Below are 23,964 nucleotides of genomic sequence, written 5' to 3'. Positions count from 1 at the left end.
TGTGACTGTTTTCTCTCTGCAGAAGACATTTAAACCAACAAATAAAGTGGAACGAGGGGCGCTGTGGCTCTGGGAAAGGATGTGCAAAACATGAAGTAAAATAAAAATTAGTGGGCAAGTTATCTAAATATTTGGAACCTCAAACAAAAATTGGGTTTGATTTAGAGGCAAATAAACGAGTTGGTTGCTTCTTTTTTTATCCCCTCTGGCTCATCATCTGTGGTAATGACCAACAAATGAAAACACTGTAAGGTGAGTAATTCAGTATAAGCAGGATTGGCTGAACACATCGCCTGTTCTACTTCTGAAAGCCAGGGGCCCTTGGAAGCTTATTCAAAAGGCATTAAAACATCAACTGCTTCAGGCTCAAGCTTACTCAGTAAAAGTGGCATTCTCAGTAGAGGTTCTTCTGTCGGCATCCTGCGATGACATTCAGGCCTGATACGTGGCAGTGTGGACAATCTGCATATCCTTCACAGGGCCTCCTACCACACAGGGTGTCCTACCTACCAACAGCCTCGTTTCACAGGAACCAAAAACAGTGACTGTGAAATTGCAAGGGATTTAGAATCTGAGGGCGCCTGGGTGGCTGACTCAGGCGACTGCCTTCGGCTCAGGTCATGATCCTGGAGTCTCATGATCGAGTCCCACATCAGGCTCCCTGCTCAGTGGGGAGTCTGCTTCTCCCTCTGACCCCCCCCCTTCTCATGCGCGCGGTCTCTCTCTCTCTCTCTCTCATTCTCTCTGTTTAAAAAAAAAATAAAAATAGAATCTGAATGTGCACATATCCCCTACGTGCCCAGAGTAGAGCTCTTGACTGCATGAAACAAACTTCCTTTCATAATCAGAGGCATTTTAACACATATTCATGCCTTTGAAACTCCAGTTTCCAAATTCCCCCACGCTTATCACAAAAGGGAAAAGCACTCTAAAGACAAAATATGCAGAGAAATTGAAGAGAACTTGGATGAGAACCTTCCGTGCTGACACATGGGGACAGTGGGGCTTCCCTGGGTCTCCAGGCACAGCAGATCCCTTCAGTCTAGACCCTTAGCTACAGGTGTGGGAGCGTCTGCAGATCTGTCTATGCAGGGCCCCTTACCACCCCAGGTCATGTTTTAAGAGGGCATAGTCTGACTTCTAGATGTGTGAATCCAAAGGAAGTGATGCAGATTACAGCAAAGGTTTACTCTCATCTGAAGAAGAGCGAGCAGGTAATGTGTGATCTGGTGAATATGGGCTGAGAAGGAAGAGAAAATTATTTTTATGGAATACAGTTCTTATATGACCTGATCACATCAGACTGAAAACTCTGTGTTTCTAGCTGTGGAGAGCAAGAACATATAGTTATAACTACTTGTGCTATTTTAATGGTATTTTAACCATAAAAATTGCAACTGGGTATACTCATAAATTTTAGATGTTTTTATCCTTATATTTTTCCTATGTAATTCTTACTAATGAGAGCATCTGAATAAGGACTTTGTGATTGCTGTTTAATAGGAAAAACTAAGGATTTCAGGTTTTTTATTTTGAGGAAGGCAAGAATTACTGCCGACTCTGATCTTCAGTGTGGCTTGGCTTCTCCCTACCACGGAGCCCGGGATGACATGGTCCCTGCTCAACATTTTGCATCACACTGCTGGAAATAAACACAAAAAGCCCTATTTTGAAATGTTTATGCATTGCTATGTTTATTTTAGAAACTGTGAAATTTATGCCAGTCAGTTATTAAAGAACACTCACGTTACTAATTTTTCTCTTTTACCACAGCCCACAACCAATATACGTACAATTTCCCAGCCCCCAATACCAGCCCCCTGCGATGCAGGACAGTGTGGGATGAGGTTTATGTGACTCCTTGCACTTGGTTTTCTTAACTCAGTGTAAATATATTCCACACATTTTACTTCTGTTATTCATTTTTAAATTCTGAGAAGTCACTAGAGCCTTGTAATCCCTGTCTACAGTAAATAAAAGACAAGTTTTTTAGTATGTAAATATCTTAAACTTCTAAACCTATAAAGATATTGCAAAATAACTAGTCTGATGTATTTGATAGATGTCAATTGTGACTTTGTTAACAGTTTATTATGAAAGAAATCAAAAGATTTTTATCTTTGTGGTTACAGATACATGTGAATCTGTATGTTTTCGGTTCTCACACCCAATGCTGATCTATGTGAATTTCTTTTTTTAAAGATTTTTATTTATTTGACAGAGAGCACGCACAAGTAGGGGGAGCAGCAGAGGGAGAGAGAGAAGCAGACTTCCTGCTGAGCAAGGAGCCTGAGCAAGGGTTCGATCCCAGGATCCTGAGATCATGCCCTGGGCCGAAAGCAGACCCTTTACCAACTGAGCCACCCAGGCACCCTATCTGCATTTTTAAAGGCAAAACAGATTCTCAGTAGAGAAGATGATGGGTAAAATCATGAAAAATATGTAGAATGCAAAATAATGCTATTATTTGTGAATTAAAAAACTCATATATAGGTGTTCATAATAAATTTAGAATTTAGCTTTGTTAAATCTCTTCACACCATAATTAACCTTGTGTCTTGAATCCATTTGAAATATTTCTTCTGTATAAATTGGGGAAATATTTAAAGAAGAGCAGAGCGGATCTCTCAACTGTGAGAATTTCCAGCAGAGATAGAGGCCAACAGAGAATCTCCTGGTGTAGAATTACAAAAATTGTAGTTTATTCAGTAGGCCAGAGTTATTCTACACGATTACGAGAATAAGAACTAATTTACAAATATGCTTCTGATGAGGTCAGTAGTAAAAGATGCAGGTAGCTGGTGAGAGGGGCCTGATGGCGCTCACACACTGGCCATGCTCTCTTCCTGGGACGCTGCCCACCCACCGCCACGCCTGTTCTCATGGGGGACCCTGGCCTTGCAGGGTCTCAGGAAGCATTCTGTGAAAGTGGGATACAGTGTGGCCTCTACAACTCAGGCTCCGATTGTACTGAGCTCTGACCCAGGCTCCTGCAGATGGTGTGGGAACAGCTTTAATTTGCAAGAGGCTTGCATTTTGGACTCACACAGTTAATCCCAGAGTAAAGCTGAGCACAGTGTACGTCACAAAGGCTGCAAAGGGACAAAAGAGGAGCCAGACCGGATGGACGTTTTCCCAGAAGGGAAAGGGGAGAGTGCGGGGAGGGGAGGTGCAGACCGGGGGAGTCCCAAGCAACAGCCCTGTCCCCTCTGTCCTACCCCCAACACTGCAAATATTTGAGTCCTTATTTGGAGGAGGATGATAGGAACTGTTTAGGTTGGACGGGGACCTGGACCTGTTCTTCTTTCTCTGAAGTGCCAGGAAGAAGTGAGCCTTGAGTAGGCAACTCTGTCCCCTGGAGCAGTGGCCACAGAACAAAGTGGCAACAAGGTGGCCTAGCTGGGGACCCACAGCCCCACACGCCTCCTCCCCTTCGCCCCCCAAGGGGCGAGGAGTGGGGGAGAGGCGGTGTGCTGCATGGCACAGGAGTACACGTGACCTGGGTTGCCCCGGGCCTGTGCCTGCAGCGGCACCAGGTATATTTTGCAGCTTTGGCAGAAGTGGAGGCTGATGACCAAAGGCCAGACAGAGTGAGTGTCTCTCAGCAGCCTCAGGGGATCCCCAGGAGAGCAGCAGACCAGACACGTCTTCCCACCGAAAACACGGGAGACTTGCAGACACCACACTGGGAGGCAGTTAGGAGCCAAGGCTCTGAATCAGCTCGGCTCAAACGGAAATGACTCACGGTCCAAGGACTGGGCAGTTCTCACTTGGCAGTGAGTAGGTGAGATTTTCTGCCACAGGAGGTATTGTGACTCAACTGAAAATAGGACTCAGCTTTAAAAGAAAATAAGGTTGCAGTTTTATGACGCGAACCTGAGGTTGTAGCTCCTGAGAATCAAGCACCGTTGATGTCCTGGGGCAGTCCCCATGTTGCACACTTTAAGGGCTTATTTACCGCATGTGGGGCCAACCAGCAGGGGATTAGGTACTGTCCAGGAGTCTCCTCGCTGGTCCCCTGGAAATCCTAACACCTGTCCTGAGTCTCCCCATCCTGACTGGGACATTAGCCACACCTTCTGGAAGAGACTGCCTCTGACTCGGGAAGCACTCAGCGGGACCTCGGGCACACAGCTCTGGAGGCTAGAGGTGCTCTACGTGTAGAGGCATGGAGCATCTGAAATGTGCCCAGTGAGAATCTGAATCATCAGTTTGCTTGGCGTTTCCTGCAGTGAAATTTAAATAGCCACACACGATGAGCGGCCACCATATTGGACAGTTTGGCAGAGGGTCCCGGCTTAGCATTTAACAACTCCAGGGGAGCTTTCTAGATAGTCTTCCTCAGCCCCACCCTTTAGACATGGCTCCAAGGGCAGCCCTGATCCCATCTTTCCTTGAGTATCATCTCGTGTTCTTATCATCATCCGTCAGTCCAATGTGAAGGATGGTGGATTCATTCCCTGGTTCATTCCCCACGTCTGCACCACAGTTCCTGCCAGTCTGGTCCCAGGAGGAACGCTGAGGGGCCAGAAAGGGTACTGATCTGGACCTGAGCTGTATGGTGCAGATGTCTCTGAGTCAGGACTGAGCTCCAAGACACTTGGCATCTGCAGAGGACAAGTTAGACACTGATAAGGGAATGGCAGTGAAGGGAATGGTGATGTCCCCTCTCTTTCATCCTGAAGACCTGTCCCCCTTCTGAACTGCTTAGTCTCATTTAAACATAACTCTCAATGCAGCCATGCAGGCTGGGCACTTAATCCCCTTCCACTGACCCCGTCCTGCAGCCGGGAGGCACAGTGTCATCCCCTCTGTGTGTTTCCGGTCTGCCCACCATGTCCACCCACTTCCTCACCCATCCTGTATCGTTGTTCATTCACTAGGGACTCATGAACAACCCAGCAGTGGTTGGGTAGTAGAGAGACAGTGACGTGGCCCCCAGCCTCCTATTGCTCTGCATCTAGTTACGGAAACAGAAGCCCATCAAAGACTCACTTGCCATGCAAGAGAGGACAGATGCCTCTTGTTAGCCATTTATCTCTGCCTGTTAACCCAGGGACTTCAAACACCACATGATCCATGCACCATGTTTCTCTTGTGGGTACAGAGGGGGTGGAAGGAGATTGCAACGCAAAGCATGTCCACCACACACATGGGTGGGCTTCCTCTGTTGGAAGAACATTCTTACAGACACTGTTACTTCCGAGTGCAAGTCTCACAGAGCCCTCATGGTGTCTGGGGAACATTGTGTCTGGGTGGAAGTGTCTGGCAGTCCATGGTGGCCATGTAACCAGTTTTGTCCAAGAGACGCGCTCTGACATCCCTGAGAGGAGAGGCTCAGGTGTCAGGTCCATTTTCAGTCCTTTGTCACACAAACCTGGTGCTGGAACAGCCACCTTGTGAGCAGAGGTGACAGCATGTCCTCGTAACTGGCTTAGATGATGGCGGCTGCCATGGTAATTTCTCAGTGTAAAAAAAAAAAAAAACAGTGGATGACAATATATTAGAAGTTCCATGAAGGATGCTGCCATGTTGCTGGTAGCTTTTCTTAATATAGTGACTTGGCATCCTAACCCATCCCTAGTATGGTCCCTCTGGCCCCAGGGCCTCCACATCCTGCCCGTGGCCATCAGGCAGGTGAAGAGAGGTGGGGGAAGACTGACCTGCTTCTGAAGAGTTTGGTCTACCAGGTCTACCAGATAAAGTTTAAACTCCGAGCTGAAAATGCAAGGTCTTCCACGACAAAGGGACTTCTCATGGGATCTGTCCAAGCTACCCTTCTTCACACACTCTGAATTTCTGTCACCCACACATGCAAGTCCTCTCTGAGTCCTCCCTCTGCTGATGCCGCCATCCTCCCAACTGGCCTCCGACCCCCAACAATGTCTCCACTCCTATTTTAAAGAATCGAATTGAAGACCAGTATCTGTTGAATCTTTACTCTTCAATGAAAGTCATTCTTTCAGAGGTGAGAAAACACATTTCTTGTGATAATTCATAGCAACTGTTGTAAATCAAAATTCCAAATTTAACCATTTCCAGGTTAAAAAACAAGGATAAACATTGTTCTTGAGATCATTAAGCAGCTTTACGAATTCTGCAAATAAACTGTAAATATCCACTTTGTTTTGTCTTAGACCAAATATATTAAATTCATTCACTGAGTCCTTATAATGTCAAAGTTGGAACTCTGTTAATTTAACCAATATTCCTTGTCTTGGAATTGATACTACCTAATGATTGCAGTTTTGTATAAGATACAGCTTCAGGAATTGGACCCCATGTTGCGTCAGTAAAAAGAAGTCTGTGTGGCATTCATTTTTTAGGCTCATGAAGTTACAGGTGTGGGTTTCTCCAAATAAATACCTTTTGTTTGTTTTTATTACTAACATTTCAGACATTTTTCTAAATAAGATAACTAAGGTTGTTTTTGTTTTTGTTTTTTAACTTCTTTTCAGTGTAATAGTATTCATTGTTTTTGCACCACACCCAGTGCTCCATGCAATACGTGCCCTTCTTAATACCCACAGCCTTGTTCTCCCAACCTCTCACTCCCAGCCCCTTCAAGACCCTCAGGTTGTTTTTCAGAGTCCATAGTCTCTCACGGTTCACCTCCTCTTCCAATTTCCCTCAACTCCCTTCTCCTCTCCATCTCCCCATGGCCTCCATGTTATTTGTTATGCTGCACAAATAAGTGAAACCATATTCCTCAAGAAATTAAAAATAGAGCTTCCCTATGACCCTGCAATTGCACTACTGGGTATTTACCCCAAAGATACAGATGTCGTGAAAAGAAGGGCAATCTGTACCCCAATGTTTACAGCAGCAATGGCCACGGTCACCAAACTGTGGAAAGAACCAAGATGCCCTTCAATGGACGAATGGATAAGGATGATGTGGTCCATATACACTATGGAGTATGATGCCTCCATCAGAAAGGATGAATACCCAACTTTTGTAGCAACATGGACAGGACTGGAGGAGATGATGCTGAGTGAATAACTCAAGAAGATAACTAAGTTTTGTTCCATTTATAAATTTCACTTTAAAAAGTCCTGCTCTTATTGTTTTATAAGTTCTTCTCTTTTGTCAAAAGTTAAATATCTCTTTCTTTCTTCTCTCTCTCTTCCTCCCTCCTTTCCTTTTTTCCTTCCTTCCTCCTTCCTTCCTTCCTTCCTTTTTTCCCTTTCTCTCTATTTTTAAAGGTTGCTGAATTAAATCATTAAAAAAAGAAAAACAAAAACCCTCCTACCTATCTGCGAGTGAGCATCAAACTCTCCTTATATTTGGTCTCCAAACCCTGCAGCCTGTTGGATCTTAGCCTCTCATGCCTTTGGGAGCAGTCTGCCTTGCCCTGCCCAGCTCACAGCCCTGCCCTGCCCACCTGTCCAGGCTCCATCCCTCACAGACCACCAGCTCTAGTTCCCCTGACTGCAATCCCAGCCGCTCCTCATTTCCAGTTGCCCATAAAACGTGAAGAAGCTGCCATTATCACCCGCAAGATGCTCACAGCCACCAGGGAGTGTTCGATCCGTGGCCACTGCTGGAGAAGACGGTGTTTGTGCACTGGATCCCACCCATCCCTCTCCTGACCAGGGCGTTATCCCCAGCAACAGTGACTAGGCCAGCTGTTTCAAAGACCAGCCCAGAGCCACTGTAGTGAGTCCGTGACTGTATGAAGAATGCCCTATCCCCGTTGGCAAACATTAAGTAATATTAATATTAATTTACATATGCAATGTTAGTCAATAATGATTGATAAAGCATGCATTAGGTACCTAGGGTTGAGCTATGAAGTGCTTAGAGGGCAGTTCATAGCCCGCACATCTTTGAAGAGCTCAAAGAGCCCTAATCGTGTGTGGGAGGAGGCGGTGATAATCAATGTATCGATCTCGGCAAACAGTATTCCCAGCCGAGGGGACAGAGGGGACCACAGCAGCCAAGGTTGGGCAGTGGAGATGTGTGGCACACCTTTCTCAGAGTCCCACAAGACGGAGAGCTCTGTAACGATGGCAGGGCATGGCTTCTCCAGTGAGAAATGAGGTAAAAGAAGCAACCCATGGCTAGGGCGAGGAGTCTGGCTTTGAGTCAGATAGTGGGAAAAAGTCACTTGAACTTTTAAAATGAGAGATGATGTGCCTATTTGGGGCTCTCTGGAGACCTGTGGCTGCTGTGTGGGCGCTGACTGCAGGCAGTCCGAGCAGCACAGATGTGAGGAGCTGTGAGAGTCGGCGGGTCAGAGACGACGTCAGCTGGACAGGACAGCAGAGGAGTGAAAAGGGGTGAAATGGGGTGCCTAGTTTGGAAGTGAGCCAACGAACACTGAGTTGGTTATGAGATCTGTGGTTATCAAGAAGACAGGGTGCTAAAGAATTAAACCTGATGTTTTGATGTGTTATCAGAAGAATTCTGTAGTTATTTATGGATATGGTGAAAACCAGGGACAGGGCAAGGTTGGGGTGGACGTCCAAGGCTCTGGTAGAAATGGAGTGTTTGTATTCTTTCCTGAACATGCACACGGAACAAAGGGCTGCAGATAACCCAGAAGACAGCAGCATCCGGGTGGTGTCCAGTGAGCATGCTGGGTCAGACACACAGCGAGGGAGTGTGGAGGGGACACAACACCCAGGACTGAACACGAATGGCTCCCATGTTTAGAGGTGAGGCTACACAGGATAAATCAAGAAGCAGGGATAGCAAAGACTGAGGAGGTAGGAAGCAGATCAGGGAGACAGGAGTTTTTAAACAAAGGGGCTTAACTGGCTGAACAAATCCTTCAGAGAAGTTGTGTGAGATGAGTACTGAGAACTGACTAATAAGGTTGAAAAAGTTAAGGTCATTGAGGACCTCAAGATTTATCTGTTTTTTATGATTTATTTATTTGTTTGAGAAAGAGAAAGACTCAGAGTGAGAGAGCATAGGGGAAAAGAAAGAGCAAGAGAATCTTAATCTGACTCCCTGCTGAGTGCAGAGTGCTACACGGGTCTCAATCTCATGGCCCTGAGATCACGACCTGAGCCAAACCAAGTGTCAGATGCTTAACCACCTGAGCCATCCAGGTGCTCCAAGATTTATTTCAGTGACATGGAAGTGACCATGGCAAATGGGAGACACTGAAAATAAGTTAAGGGATGAGCTTTTGGAGATAGTGATAGACACATACATGAACAAAAGTATGTGTTCATACCATTCAATATCCAACATACAAGACTTGAGAGAAAGTATAGTCAGTTCTAATTTTCATTGCAGTATCTTCCAGAAACTCTAGAGCATGGGCAACGATTCTGCTCCATAAGAATGATGATGCATTTGGGGCCTTGTCCTCAATAGAAACTCATAATAACACAATATGACTACAGTGACAAATTATAATGAGTTATAATACCAGAAAGTTGATAAATGGCATCCTACTACATGTCTTCATTAAATATTAGTTGCTAATACATAAAATGAAAAGGTAAGTCTACTCCACCACATATCAGTAATAACCTTGGTTATGGGTGCCCCTTTGAATCAGTATTTTTGTATCCTTTGGATAAATACCTAGTAGTGCAATTCTGGGTCATACGGTAGTTTTGAGAGCTCAGATGTCCATGAACAGATGAATAAATAAAGAAGATTTGGTATATATATGCAACAGAATACTATGCAGCCATCAAAAGAATGAAATCTTGCCCTTTGCAACAATGTGGATGGAACTAGAAGGTATTAATGCTAAGTGAAATAAGTCAAAGAAAGAAAGACACATATACAATTTCACTCATGTGTGGAATTAAAGAAAGAAAACAAGATTATAGGGGAAGGGAGGGAAAAATTAAATAAGACAAAAGCAGAGAGGGAAAAAAACCCCGAGACTCTTAACTATAGGAGACAGACTGAAGGTTGCTGGAGGGGAGGACTGGGTGACGGGCATTCAGGAGGACACGTGATGTAGGGAGCACCAGGTTTTATATGCAACTGATGAGTCACTAAATTCTACCCCTGAAACTAATAATACATTGTATGTTAACTACATTGAATTTAAATTTAAAAATTAAAAAAGAAATACACGCAACCTAACAAAACACAAGAATAACCTTGGTTAAATTAGCTCAATTTATTAGCCAAAATGTACGTTTAAAGTAATTATAATTTATCCTTGTTTTATTTTTTGAGAACTTCTTTGTAAATCTCTGGACTTTGTAAGCTACCCAGGAATACATAGATACCTTAATAAATTTCCCTTTATCTGGAAGTTAACTATTGTGCCAATGATCTCAGTGATGCTTACAGATCGTATTTAATTTAAAAACAAGTGACATCTCAACCAACCAGGACAGTGTTTTACAGGTTTGAGGAATTCAATACCTTCTGTTGTGAAGGTTTGTAAAAATAGTTCAGTTGTTCTGAACTTCTCTCCTCTCTCAAGAAAATTCAAGATGCCTTTTCTAAAAGAGCAAGATTACGTAGGGCAGACAGTGAGATGGAGGGGTGGTCACATCTGTCTTTCCTAGACCTAACTGTGGAATTCCGTAGGGCGGACAGTGAGATGGAGGGGCGGTCACATCTGCCTTTCCTAGACCTGACTGTGCTCGCAGGCACTTAGGAACCTGAGGATACTTTTGCCAGTGGCTGGGAAGCCAGAGCCTTCTTTCCCGCTCTGTCCTCTTCTACCATCTCTTCGGGCCCCTACTGGGATACGGGTCACATGGTCACAATTCCGGAAAGCCTCAGGCCCAGTGAGGCCAGGGTTAATTTTCCAGGGGTATGAGGAAGCTGGGGAAATCTGAGATGGGAATTTTAAATCATAGCCCATGTGTGGAAGTGAAGTGAGGAAATGAAAGGACTTTGTCCACCAGAAAGAAATACCCGCTGCCCAGTGAAGTCAGGGATTGGTATCAAAGAAGATCTAAACAGAAGGATGTGAGTAGTCGTTCAGGTCATGGCTGTGGCTGGAGATTGAAGCCATCCACTGGAGGATGGAGGCCAGTCACTAGGAAATGTACAGAACAGAATTCAGTTACCTCCCTGTCTATACAGGTAGACAGCAAGTAAAATCCCAACATTTCAGCCAAGGCTTAATTAGGTGCCAGACTCCAGAGAAACTGGCAACATAGTGCTGGAGAGAAATAAATCATAGTCAGATGCTGTGCAATGTAGGCACAAATTAGCAGTAAATGTACAACGAGATTAAATTATCCCATGGAGTTGATGGGACCCTTGTTTTGGACTGGAAATTAGTAGGGCTCAGGTATCAGACAAAAGACACCACAAAAGCCACCAGGGAGTGTGTAAAGTGGCTCGTATGATTATGTAGGATAATCTTGCTACATGACATGGTGATGGAAAACCTTACTGCTAAAGGTTTGCTCATCCCATGTGACATGCCCTCCATTTCAACAGTCAGAAGTCAAACCACAGGCAACGTTTTTCGGTTGCTCCTGTGTGGTCAGTCACAGACAATGGACATTCTGTTTCTAATAAAATGTCATTCTTCTTGTGATGTTTCAACATGGCATTAATGTCTAAATTTCTAAAAATGAAGCCATGAATCACTGCAGTACTATTTTTTCCTACAAAATAAGTTTCCCAAACTGCCCTGTGCTTAGTGTTCTGCCATCACATTTTCCTTCTGATCATTGAAGTCTTCTTCAATTTAAGTAGGCGTGCCCTCCCAGGTAGAGATACATTTCTCCAGCTTATAATTTGAGATAAAAATCGGCATTCAATGAAATGGAAAGATTGTGATGTCTTGATACACCAATATGCCTGTGTAATCGCCACCCCAGGGGAGATCTAGAACCTGCCCGTCGTGTCAGGAATTCCCTATTCCCGTCCTCCGTGGCCATCTCCTCTTCTGCTCTCCGTCACTGTAGACGATATATCCTTGCTTCTGAACTTCATACATACGGAAGCAGCCAGTACGAACACTTCTATGTCTGCCTTCTTCCACATCAGTGCTTTAGAGATTCAGACAGGTCTGTAGGTGAATCAGTTCATTCTTGTTGCCGAGTCATGTTCCATCGTGTGAAGATACCACCATTTGCTCCTCCATGCCACTGACGTTTGAGTTGTTTCTGGTTTGGATTATTATAAAACTAGCATGTAAGTTATTTCATGGGTGAATATCTGTATTTCATCTGGGTAAAAACATAAGAGTAATATTTCTGTCAGTTTTCCAAAGTGGTTCAACCACTTCATACCTCTGGCAGCAATGTAGAAAAATTCTGGTTGCCTCATAACTTTGCTAACATTTGGTAGAACCAAATTTGGTTTATTGGTTTTAAATTTTAGCCATTCTGAGGTTGTGAAATTGTATCTCATTGTGGTTTTAATTGAAATTTCCCTGATGATTAATACTGTTTCCAAGTGTGTATCAGCAATCTTTGTATCTTCCTTTGAGGAGTGTCCAAAGTTAACTGCCCATTTTAATAGAATTGTTTATCTTTTTATTATTTATTTGTGGAAGCTTGCTGTATGTTCTAAGTATGAGCCCTTTGTTAGCTATACGCCTTGTGAACATTTTTTCCAAGTCTGTCACTTACTTGTCATTTTCTTAAATATGTCATTTAATGCACAGAAATATTTTTTGTTTTTGTGTTTGTTTTTTTGATGAAGGCCAATGTATCCACTTCTCCTTTTATGTGTAGAACTTTTTGTGTCTACTCTAAGGAACCTTTCCAGTCTAAATGATGAAAATATATTTTTGTGTTTCTTCTGGAAACTTATTAGTTTCAATTTTTATAACTCATCTTGAATTCATGTTTGTAGGGTTCTAAGAAAGGGGCCACAGTTAAATTTTCTCCATATTGTTTAGATGGCCCAACACAATTATTGAAAAGGGCCTTTTCTCCTTGACCTGCTTCAGTTGTCATTGTCTCAAATGTAACAACCTTATAGCAAGTCCCGAAATCACCTGGTGTGTCTCTTCTAACGTCATTCTTTTTAAAGTTTGCTTTGCTTATTTTATCTCCATCAAATTTCTAAATAAATTTGAAAATCAGCTCAATAATTTCTGTAAAAGACTTTATTACGGTTTGACTGAGTTTCATTAAATCTATGGATCAGTTTTTGAATAACTGAGATCTTAAGAAAATTGAGGCTTAAAATCTATGGTCATGGTACAATTGACCGTTTATTTAGTTCTCTTCAAATTTCTCTCAGTAATATTTTTAAATTCTCAACATAAGGAATTTGCATATGTTTTATAAAATTTATATTTAGTTATTCATGTTTTATGCTATTGTAAGTGGAATTAATTTACTTAATATTGTAATAGTTTCACTGTTAATATACAAAACTAAAATTTTATCTTGCTACCTACTGGCTGTTTTATTCCAGAAAGGTGTTTTATTGATTTTTTTTCTACATATACTGTGTTACCTTCTTCAAATAAAAAGAATTTTTCTTCTTCCTTTATCATGTTTGTGCTTTTATTTTTTTCACTGCCTTACTATAATTGAAAGAGTTTTTAGAATAACACGGAATAAAAATGATGGGAAAAGATATCCCTGTCTTCTGGATCTCATGAGGAAACATTCAGTATTTCATAATTACAAGGGGTGGTATATGTAACGCATTCATTGCAAAAGTTGCATGATGAGGACTGGAGGTTTGTCATGATTTGCTACATCAGATTGAGATTGTTTTCCCATATTTCAAGTGTGTGCTTGCTGAGATTTTTTAAAGAAATTATTTATGAATGACGAAATTTTTAAGTGTCTTTTGGCACACAATCATATGCATTTTACTCTTTTAATCATTGCTATGATACATGACATTGATAAATAATGTATAGGCCTTCACACTCATCACTTATAAATAATGTATATCGTTAAATGTATTAGTTAACAATAGCTTGGTTTCAGAAGGCGCTGCTGGAACTGTTAAACTCTTGTGTTGGTGGTAACACCACAGGAGCATTTGCTATTTGCCAAAACATAGAACGATACACCAAAGAGTCAATTTATATAAATTATTCCTTCACAATAACAATAATAAATAATATTAGATTGTAGGATTTCCATAGATGCCTTTAATCTCATTGAGGAGTTTTTTTTTTTTTATCATAAATGGACTGAAACTTTAAGAATTGGTAAATACAATGTCTGTAGTGAAAGATGCACTAGATCAAATTAATGGCAGATTAGACAAGGAAATAAAAAAAAAAACATGAAATGAACTTGACATTGAAGTTGAGGACTTAGAAACAGAAACTATCCAAAAGAGACTACAGAGAGAAAAAAAAAGAGTAAAAAATAATAATGGGAAGAACATAAGTGAACTGTAGGCCAGCGTCAGACGCAGGAACATAAACATCATTGGAGTCATCGAAAGAGAAGACAGTGTGAGGACAGAAATATTTAAGTGAATAATGTCTGAAAATTTTCCCAGTTTAACGAAAACTATATATCCACAGGTCCAAGAAGCACAACAAATCCCAAGCACAAAAAAAAGGAGAAAATTACACCAATGCACATAATAATTAATTTCTCAAGCTCACTGAAAAAAGAGAAAGTCTCAAGAGCAACCGATGAGTATGTACAGAAGAATGAAGACAAGGATGGGAACAGAAGGCTCATCAAAAACAATACTTGAATAATAGCTGAAAATCTCCCAAATTTGATTAAAAGCACTAATCTACACATCCAAGAAGTTAAACAAATCCCATTAAAAAAGAAAGATCCCAAATAAATAATCTAAAATTCCACTTTAAGACACTAAAAAGGAGTGAACTAAACCAAAAGCAAACAACGAATGATTCAGAAAAATAAACATCAATCTCTCACAAACTCTACCAAAAAATAAAAGAAGCCTCATTCTATGAGAATAGGATTACCCAAATCCCAGATGAGACAAGGGTACCACAGGAAAATAAATCTATAAGCCACTAACTCTTGTGAATATGAAACCCCTAACAAAATACTGCAAAACCAAACCCAGCATTATCCAAAAGAAAAAAAAAAAAAAGGTTAAACACCCATCACCATCATCCCAGGAACACAAGGTGGACTTAAAATCTGAAAATAAATTAATACAACACACAGTGTTTATAGGATAAAGGAATAAAATCACATAATTATCTCAACACATGCAGAAAAGTACTTAATGAAATGTTATACCTCTTCACGATAAAAGCACTCAGCAAACTAGGACTAGATAGAAACTTTCTCAGCCTGATAAAGGGTATCTACAAAAAACCTACAGCTTGGGTCACATTTGATGATGAAAAGCTCTGCTTTGTTTCTTAGATCAGAAAGAGTCAAAGATGTCCACTCTTCCCGCTTCAGTTCAACTTTGTACTAGAGACTATAGCCAGAACAATTAGGCATCAAAAAATTAAGGCTTTCAGTTTGGAAGAGAAAAAAGTAAAACTATCTTTATTTGCAGATGACATAAGCCTGTATATAGCAATTATTACACACAGACACATGCACACACACATATGTTAGCAACAGAAAAACAAGGTGAACTTAAAAATTATATTTAAAATAGCATTAAAAATCAAATAGTTACAAATAAAATTTAAACCAAAAAATGTAAGACTTGTACATAGAACCCTCAAATCATTTTTTTTTAAGATTTTATTTATTTATTTGACAGACCAGAGATCACAAGTAGACAGAGAGAGAGGAAGGGAAGCAGGCTCCCCACTAAGCAGGGAGCCTGATGCAGGGCTTGATCCCAGGACCCTGGGATCATGACCTGAGCCAAAAGCAGAGGCTTAACCCACTGAGCCACACAGGGGCCCCTCAAATCATTTTTAAATAAACTAAAAGAGACTAAATAAATGAAAGATCAACCGATGTCTATGATTTTAAAGATTTAATATATTTAAGAAGATAACCCTCCCAAATTGATCTGTAGATTCAATTTCATTGTTCACAGAAATCAACAAGCTGATTCTAAATTTGATATGGAAACTAAAGAGACCCAGAATAGTAAAACAATATTTAGAAAGAACGAATTTGGAGTACTCTTGTTTCCTGATTCCAAACTTATTATAAAGCTGCAATAATCAAGAAAGTGTGATACAGGAGCGCCTGGGGGCTCAGTCAGTTAGATATCTACCTTCTGCTGAGACCACGATGCCAGAGTCCTGGGATCGAGCCCTGCATCCAGCTCCTGCTCCACTGGGGAGCCTGCTTCTCCGTCTCACTCCCTACCTCACCCCCTGTGCTCTCTGTCACTATATCTCTCTCTCAAATAAATAAATAAAATATTTTTAAATAAAGAAGGTGTTATACTCCATAAACATAAACAGATAGATCAATACAATAGAGCCAAAAGTACAAAAATAAACTAATACATCATGGCAAATGGATTTTCCACAACAGCGTCAAGACTAATCAATGGGGAAACAGTCTTTTTGACTAATGGTGCTGGGACAACAGGGTAGCCCGGCACAAGTGAGTGAAGTTAAACTCTTCTCACACACATAACTCAGAACTGATCAGACACCTAAGTGTAAGAACTAAAATTATAAAACTCCTAGAAGAAAACTTAGAATGTATCTTCAAAATCTTGGATTAGAAAACAATTTCTTAAATATGACATCAAAGGGACAAAGAACAAACAGAAAAAAATATTGGACTCCATCAAAATTAAAGACTTTTGTGCTTCAAAAGACTCATCAAAAAGTGAAAAGACCATTGAGAATGGGAGACAATATTTGCAATTGGCTTATCTAATAAAGGTCTACTATCATATATATATATTTGTTCAACTCAACAATAAAAATAAAGAGGCCAATGAAAATAAGGGCAAAGGGTCTGACTAGATATTTCTTAAAAAAAAAAAAAGAAAAGAAAAAGAAAGAAAGAAATACCAGTGGCTAATAAACGCATGAAAAAAGAAAGTGCTATGCATTAAGGAAAATGCAAATCAAAACTACCAAGAGATATGACTTCACACCACGGGGATGGTTATGATTTAAAAAAAAAAAGTTTTGGAAAGGATGTGGAGAAATAGGAATTCATACATTGCTGATGGAAATGTAAAGTGTGCGATATCTGTTTAAAATTGAGCAGTTCTTCAAAAATTAAACAGTTACCCTATGACTCATCAGCTACACTTCTAGGTGTAGATCCAAGAAAATGGAAAGCGTGTGTTCCACAGACACCAGCATAGCAATGTTCATCGCATTCATGATCGACGGAAGGTGGAAACAGCCCTGTTGCCAGCAGCTGACGAAGAGACAGACCCACGTGCTCCGTCCACACATGGGCTACTGTTCAGCCATGAGGACCAATGAGGTCCTGTTGCTAGAACGTGGATGCACTTTGAAAACATTAAGCTGAGGGAATGCCACATAGTGCATGATTCCGTCTTCATGAAAAGTCCAGAATGGGGAAATTTATTGATTCAGAAAATCAATTAGTGTTTGCCGGGGAATGGACCAGTGAACGGGACGTGGCTGCTAACGGATTTCTTCTGGAAGCGGCGGAAACGTGCTGGGATGTGCGATTGGTGGCGGCTCTACAGCACTGCGGAGCGGTGAGTCCTCTCTGGATGGGCAAACCACGGAATGATGCAGACGGGACGTGGTGCAGCAGCTATTCGAAGTGCTGAAGACGTTACTCAACCCAGATGTCTGCGTCAGGCCACATCTCCTTCCAAAATGGGATCCACATCTTGACTCGGTAGACATAAGAACGTCAGAGTTAGCCGCCAAAGAGCTCTGCCTGTGAGAGAAGTGTCAAAGCGAATCCCTCGGGCAGGAGAAAATCTCCCTGAAGCAAAGCGGTGAAGCAGGGCAGAGCCGGCGGCCACACCGCGAAGGGCAGGCGTTTCCCACCAGGTAAGTGTCTCTGACTGGTGACGGGCCGATTCCACAAAAGTGACCTCGCGTAAGTAAAATGGATGGTAGCAAGAAGTAAGTGAAGAAGAAAAATAGAAGCATGCCTTTGCTACTGGAAAGCCCGTTTTCTTTTTTAAGGTTTTATTTATTCATTTGTCAGAGAGAGAGAGCAGGAGCAGCGGAGCCGCAGATGGAGAAGACGCAGGCCCCCCGCTGAGCAGGGCCCGCCACGGGGCTCGATCCCAGGACCCTGGGATCACGACCTGAGCAGAAGGCAGACGCTCAACGGACTGAGCCACTGCTATGTCGAGTCCTTATGCCACACCTGAAATGGCCATCACCTAGGCTGGGGCAAATTCAAGATGAACCTACAAATCTTAAAGCAACCACTAAACTCACAAAAACACGTCAAAAAAGGAGATTAAAATAGATACTTGAAATAGTCTAGAAGAAGATACAAAAAGGCAGAAATGAGAATGAAGGTCAGAAGGTACAAACAAAAAAAATAAATGGCGAAAAAGTAGATTCAAACCTAATCCTCCCAGTAATCACTCTAAGTATGAATCGATGGTCTCAAAATCTCAGGAAAAAGACAGAGAATGTAAGATTGGATAAAAAGACAAAATCCAATATGTACTGATTACAGATAAGGCGCAGTGAATATAAAGACTCAAATAGGATAAAAGTAAAATAAAGAAAAGATCCATCACGCTTGCACTGGTCAGAAGGAAGCAAGAGTGACTGTTGACCATCTACTGACCTACCTACCTGCTCACCCACCTAGCTAGCCAGACATGTAAATTTGTATTTATTAATATACACAACATATAAATATGTGTATGCTCCAGTATCCTAGGAATTTACAAGGAAGGGTTACATGGGCAATCTCATACACTGCTGATAGAAATACAGATTAATGTGTTTTTCTGGAAGGTACTGTGTTTCAAGAAAGTAAAGTGTAAACATTTTTTAGCCCACACATCAAAGAATTGCCAAAGGTTTATGGTCACCTTTTGTAACAACAAATTGGGGAATGGCTGAATAAATGACAGAGCATTTATGTAGTGGATTATTGTGCACTTTATACTCTTAATACTTCAAGTATACAAGAAAGTATAATTCTAATTTAAACAGTGGAAAATCAGATTACACAGACCCTCTGTACTTGTATTATAAAAATGTCTATAATTAAACAGTATCTGCTCTTTACTCGTATCACATTCAGATGTTTAGGGATAATGAGGTTTCTTTATGCTCGAACCCTGCCCTGTTTTCCCCGCAAGCCCGTCCCAGGGGCAGCGGGACACGTGAGAACAATGACCCCCAGGATTAGTACAATCGCGTCCCGGGGTGCGAGCGGGTGCTGGCGTCCCTCATGGTTCCATCTCCCTGTGTGGTGCTGCGTTCGCTCCCCCGTCCCACGGCTGTTCCCCACAGGAGGCCCAGCCCTGCCCCCCCCCCCCCCCCCCGGTTCTTCAAGTCTGAGACCGGAGGCCAGGCTTCGGCAGGGCGGCCTTGAGAACCAGGGCCCTGGGGAGGGTTTTAGTTCACCTGATGCCCTTCGCTAGCCTCAAGGAGGGCCGTCTGCCTCTCTTCTGTCCCACAGGCCGGGGTGGGGCTGGGCGACGCGCCTCCCCTTCCTTATCCGTTCATCCTGGCATGTGCTCAGCCCGCTGTGGGAAGGAGCGGCCCGGCTTTGGGTCGGTCACCTCCTCTTCCTGACCCCAGGCTCCCTGTCAAGGTGGACGGCAGCCGGCTGGTGGGGAGAGAACCAGCCGACAACCCGGGACGCTGGCGGGAGCTCTTTCCGGCATCCCCTGTTACCAGCGGGAGGAACACGGCACAGTAAGGGGACAAAACCGTCGCACATTACACAAATGTGGGGCTCACACACCGGTGTGCTAACACGGATTTTAGGGGAGGGGGGAATGGAATTTAGATTTTATATTTCCCTTTGGCTATGTATTTCTTACTAAAAAATAGATAAACGTCCTCTCTTAGAACATAAATGCTCCTGGAGGAAGTTAGGCCGATAATTTCGTGAGAAAGTAGGGAGCGACTTCAAGACCCCAGTTTGCTGACTGACTGACTGACCGCAGAATCACCTCAGAGAGGGCTTGGTGGCCTGTGCTGGGGCAGTGTGGTCCCTCGGGCCGGCAGTCTGGGGCCGGGGACGCAACGGGCCCAGGAGTCCAGATGGTGATGGGACAGGCGGAGGAGGGCTGTGGAGAGACGGCCCTCGGGGAGGCTCTGCCTGGCCCCGTGCTAGCCGTGGGGGACACCTACCGTCTCCGATGGCACGGTCCTGATCCAGGTGACTCTGACTGGACTGGAAAGACTACAGACGCGTAGGACACGTTTGGGAAAAATTACAGCAGCTCCTAACCGGCAGCGCAAAGTGTGATGTTTTAACTAAACACACGGATCAAACCGGAGGCAAACGGCATGACTTCACAAGGTTCCCAGTTCCGAGAACACACGGAGGGCAGGTCTCGGTCTGGGCTTCCTCTTGAGGTGTCTTCAAAGCTTGCACACGGTTTAGTGCGATTCCTTAGCCGAGAAGCATTTTTCAAGACAAAGGTTGTTACTCTTGATCTTTAAAATTCAGAAGAAACGTGGCAGCTACTGAGGCCCGTTTGAGGGGAATCCTGAGCAACAGAAGACAAACTCTCTTCTTTCCTTGCCCTTCGCAAGTCTTGAGTCTGTAGGACGGATGTGTCCTGAGTTGAAGTTAAATCCCTTTAGGACGTGGGCAGCCTCGCAGGAAAAGGACCTGCCATTCAGGGGAAAAGGGACACACTGTTTTTGTTCACCTATTATGCATTTCCTCGCATACTTGAAGGTCAAAACCCGGGGCAGCCGTGGGACTGCCCTCCGCCGGGTCAGCACAGAGCGGAGGCCACATCTGGCACCGGACGGCCCACGGTGAGCGGTGCCCCTGCCAGGCCAGCGGCCTCCGGCCTCCTCCGGCACCCGGGTCTGGAACTATCCCTGGGGAGGGACGTGTCCTGGAGTTTTCTCGGGAACGGCAGGGAATGACAGGGAAGGTGGGGCCGTCCCCTCCAGGGATGCTCGCAGCCGGCCCGCAGGGAACACAAGCACCATCCGCAGGGAAAGGGCCGTCGGCCAGAAGGCAAAGCCCGTGGGGCCTGAAATCCCAGGCAGCTCCCCTGGACCCTCGTGGTCTCCTGCCACCAGGCTCACAGATTCACCTGCACGTTCAGGGAGACGGTGCACGAAGGCGTCTTGAACTTGACGACCGGGCTACCCAGACGCTCACACAAACAAGGTCGGCCTAGCACTGCGTCGGTGCACACATCTGGCCTCAGAAACACCGGAACGTCTCTTCGTGGGTGTTGCAGGCCCCGAGAGTCAGGGGGGCACCGGAGGTCAGGGCCGCGCAGAGGGACGGACTCACAGAGCCCGCGGTGGGTCTGGGACCCCGCGGCCAGGCCCTCTGGAGGTCGGCGCCCGTCCTCCCTCCTCGTACCCAACCAGCTATTGCTTTTGTTTATTTGGTTCCCCCAAACCCTCGATATTTTGTGTGTTTTCACGTTAAATTATTTAAGACGAATTTGTATTCAGTTTGAATAAATGACCCAGCAGGAAGTTCTTGATCAGACAAAACATGTTAACACACAACATTTTCACACACGGTTCCCACACCCTTTCCCAAAACCGGATACAGGATTTACCAACCCGAGAGGCCAAGGTTGTTTTTTTTTGTTTGTTTGTTTTGTTTTTTTTAATTTTTTCCTTGTGGATTTGACTGTCCTTGAGATGACGCGGTTTCTAAGCTGGAAATCAGACTTGAGTCCTTTGTTAGCGCGTGGCCGGCCGAGGGGCCCTGAGCGTCCGCACTGGCCTCTCAGGGGTGCAAGCGTCCTGACAGAGCGGCGGGGACCGTCACACGCGGGGCCTCAGAAACACGTGGGCTGCATGTGGTGCCCGCGGGTCCCTCCAGGAGACAAGGCCCAGGTCGGAACACAGCATGGTCAGGGCGGGCCGAGCGCGGTGGACGCGGCGGAAGGGCTCCCGCACCCGGATGCAGGGCCGTCTCTGGACACGCGCTTCTAACACACGTGCAGTTGTTGTTTTAAGGATAGAAAGTTCGAGCATCTGAAAAAGAGACATTTGGGAGGATTTGGAGTCGAAGATGCAGGAGGTTGGGAGCCAAGCAAAACTTGGCCCGGGACGGTGGCAGAGACGCGTCCCTTCTCGGCCACCTCAGCCCCAGGGAGGGTTCGAGTTCGCGCTGGTTCATGCACCTGCAGCCTCCTGGGGCAAGCCCAGAGCACCTCACTGGGGTAGGTCCTGGGGTCACGGACTGGCGTCGAAGGATCACGACCTTGAGCTCTGCCCCCGACTTCTGAGACGAGGAGCTGCTCTCCCTCCCCTGGACAGAGAACCGCCTGCAACTTCTCCAAATATATTTATATCTGATGCATTTAATGTATTTATACATTTCATGAATTTACATAAAAAGTATATATATGTATACATTTTGCCCTTAGAAATGCCTTTATTTCTACAATAACCACCTAAGTAGGCATGTCTCTAGCTACATACACTGTTCCCAGGGGGCCACCGGCTGCCGTCGGACCAGCTTGCACACACCTGGGGCTGAGCTGGCCGCAGCTGTGCGGGGTTCAAAGGCCCGAGGGCCCTTGGGTCAGCAGCGGCTGGAAGGCCGATCTTAATTCTTAAAACCCAAAGCTCCTCGTTTCTGGTTTCTGGGTAGGTTTCCAGACAGGAGCCCACAGAAGGGTCAAGAGTCTAGTTCCAACAGAACCTTCGGGGCCTGAGTGTAAGCCAGAGGCTTCCCGGGCCTGGCATGTGGCCTCGCGTGGCTCTGGCTGCGGGCTCTGCAGTGGAGGTGTGCAGGGCGCGGGAAAGGACCTATTCCTAGTCCCAGCCCCGCGGCCTCTGGGACTGCTTATCTCGGTTCGAGTAAGACACGGGCCTTGCTTTCTGCATCTGAGGGTCTCTCAGGCCTCTCCGGGCTCCGCTCGCCCCAGGGCCCATCCTGCTCATGGGGTGGCGACCCCTCTGGTCCCGCTCTTCTAAGAAAATCCATCCTTCCTGAGTTGCAGGGGCAAGGCAGGGGAGCTTGGCGCAGGCCGTGGGAGGCCTGCAGAGGGGCCACGCAGAGAGGCCTGTCAGAGGGAAGTAGCTGGCCACACCTGAACCAGAGCAGGGAGGTCCTTTCCGGTGGAAACACAGTGACCCTGAATGCTTTTTCCAAGGGGAAAGGCAGCTGTCGAATTGTGCACAAGTAAGTAATCTGGAAACACAGTGAAATAAATTTTAAAAAGGTGACCAATGGTAGCATTTTAGGGGCTCTTAGACACTTCCAGAGTATGTGCTGGGGGTCAGGGGACCCTGAGGCTTTGGGAGCCAGGCTGGGCACAGCTGGACGCACTCCCTGGCCCAGGAGGAGGCCCAGCCCAGAAGGCCCTCGAGAACTCCTGGCCTCCGGTCAGCGGGTCACGGGGCACAAGGCGGCCCCAGCCTCTGGGGGCACAGCTTAAGCCAGCGTCTTCTAATGCTGCAGAGGACAGGTGATGCTGGTCTTCCGACGGCAAACCTGAGTTCACTTCCACGGTCTGATCCCAGGGCCAGAGGTATCTTCTCAGGATCACCATGCTGGGGGCAGCTCTGGAGCCATTTCAAACTGCAGACTGTCTAGTGAGCTTCAGTGGGAGCCCAAATCAGGAGGAGCAGGGCTCGCGTCTTGCTCCGTCATGGTTTAACAATGCAGACCAGGGCTCGGGGAGAGCTGAAGACTGTTCTGTCTTCTCCTTACACTCAGTGGACCGTGGTCCCCAGGGCAGGTGCGCCTTCTCGAGCTGTCTCGGTGTCTGCACCCCACCCCCTCTGTGCACACATCCCTCGAGCTCACGGCAGCCACCTCGGTCACACATGCACATCCCCGAAATCCTTGAGGGAGAGGGACGGGCCTCAGAGAAGGTCTGGTGCACATTTCCTATGTCCAGAAGTTATTTCTTCTTTCTGCAAATACTTGCTCTCTTAATACTGTGCTCGGACGGCTGCTGGCTCGGGTGGATTTGTTGACGACGGAGGGCTTTCAGCTTGGAAATCTTTCCCAAGGGGCTGTGCCCATCACCCTTTCCGCACCGGGACCAAGTCCTTTAGACGCTATGTCCATTTAGATCAACGCTGAT

The sequence above is a fragment of the Mustela erminea genome, chromosome 4, assembly GCF_009829155.1.
Source record: "Mustela erminea isolate mMusErm1 chromosome 4, mMusErm1.Pri, whole genome shotgun sequence".
Taxonomy (NCBI): Eukaryota; Metazoa; Chordata; class Mammalia; order Carnivora; family Mustelidae; genus Mustela; species Mustela erminea.
Note: the sequence above shows the minus strand (reverse complement) of the source record.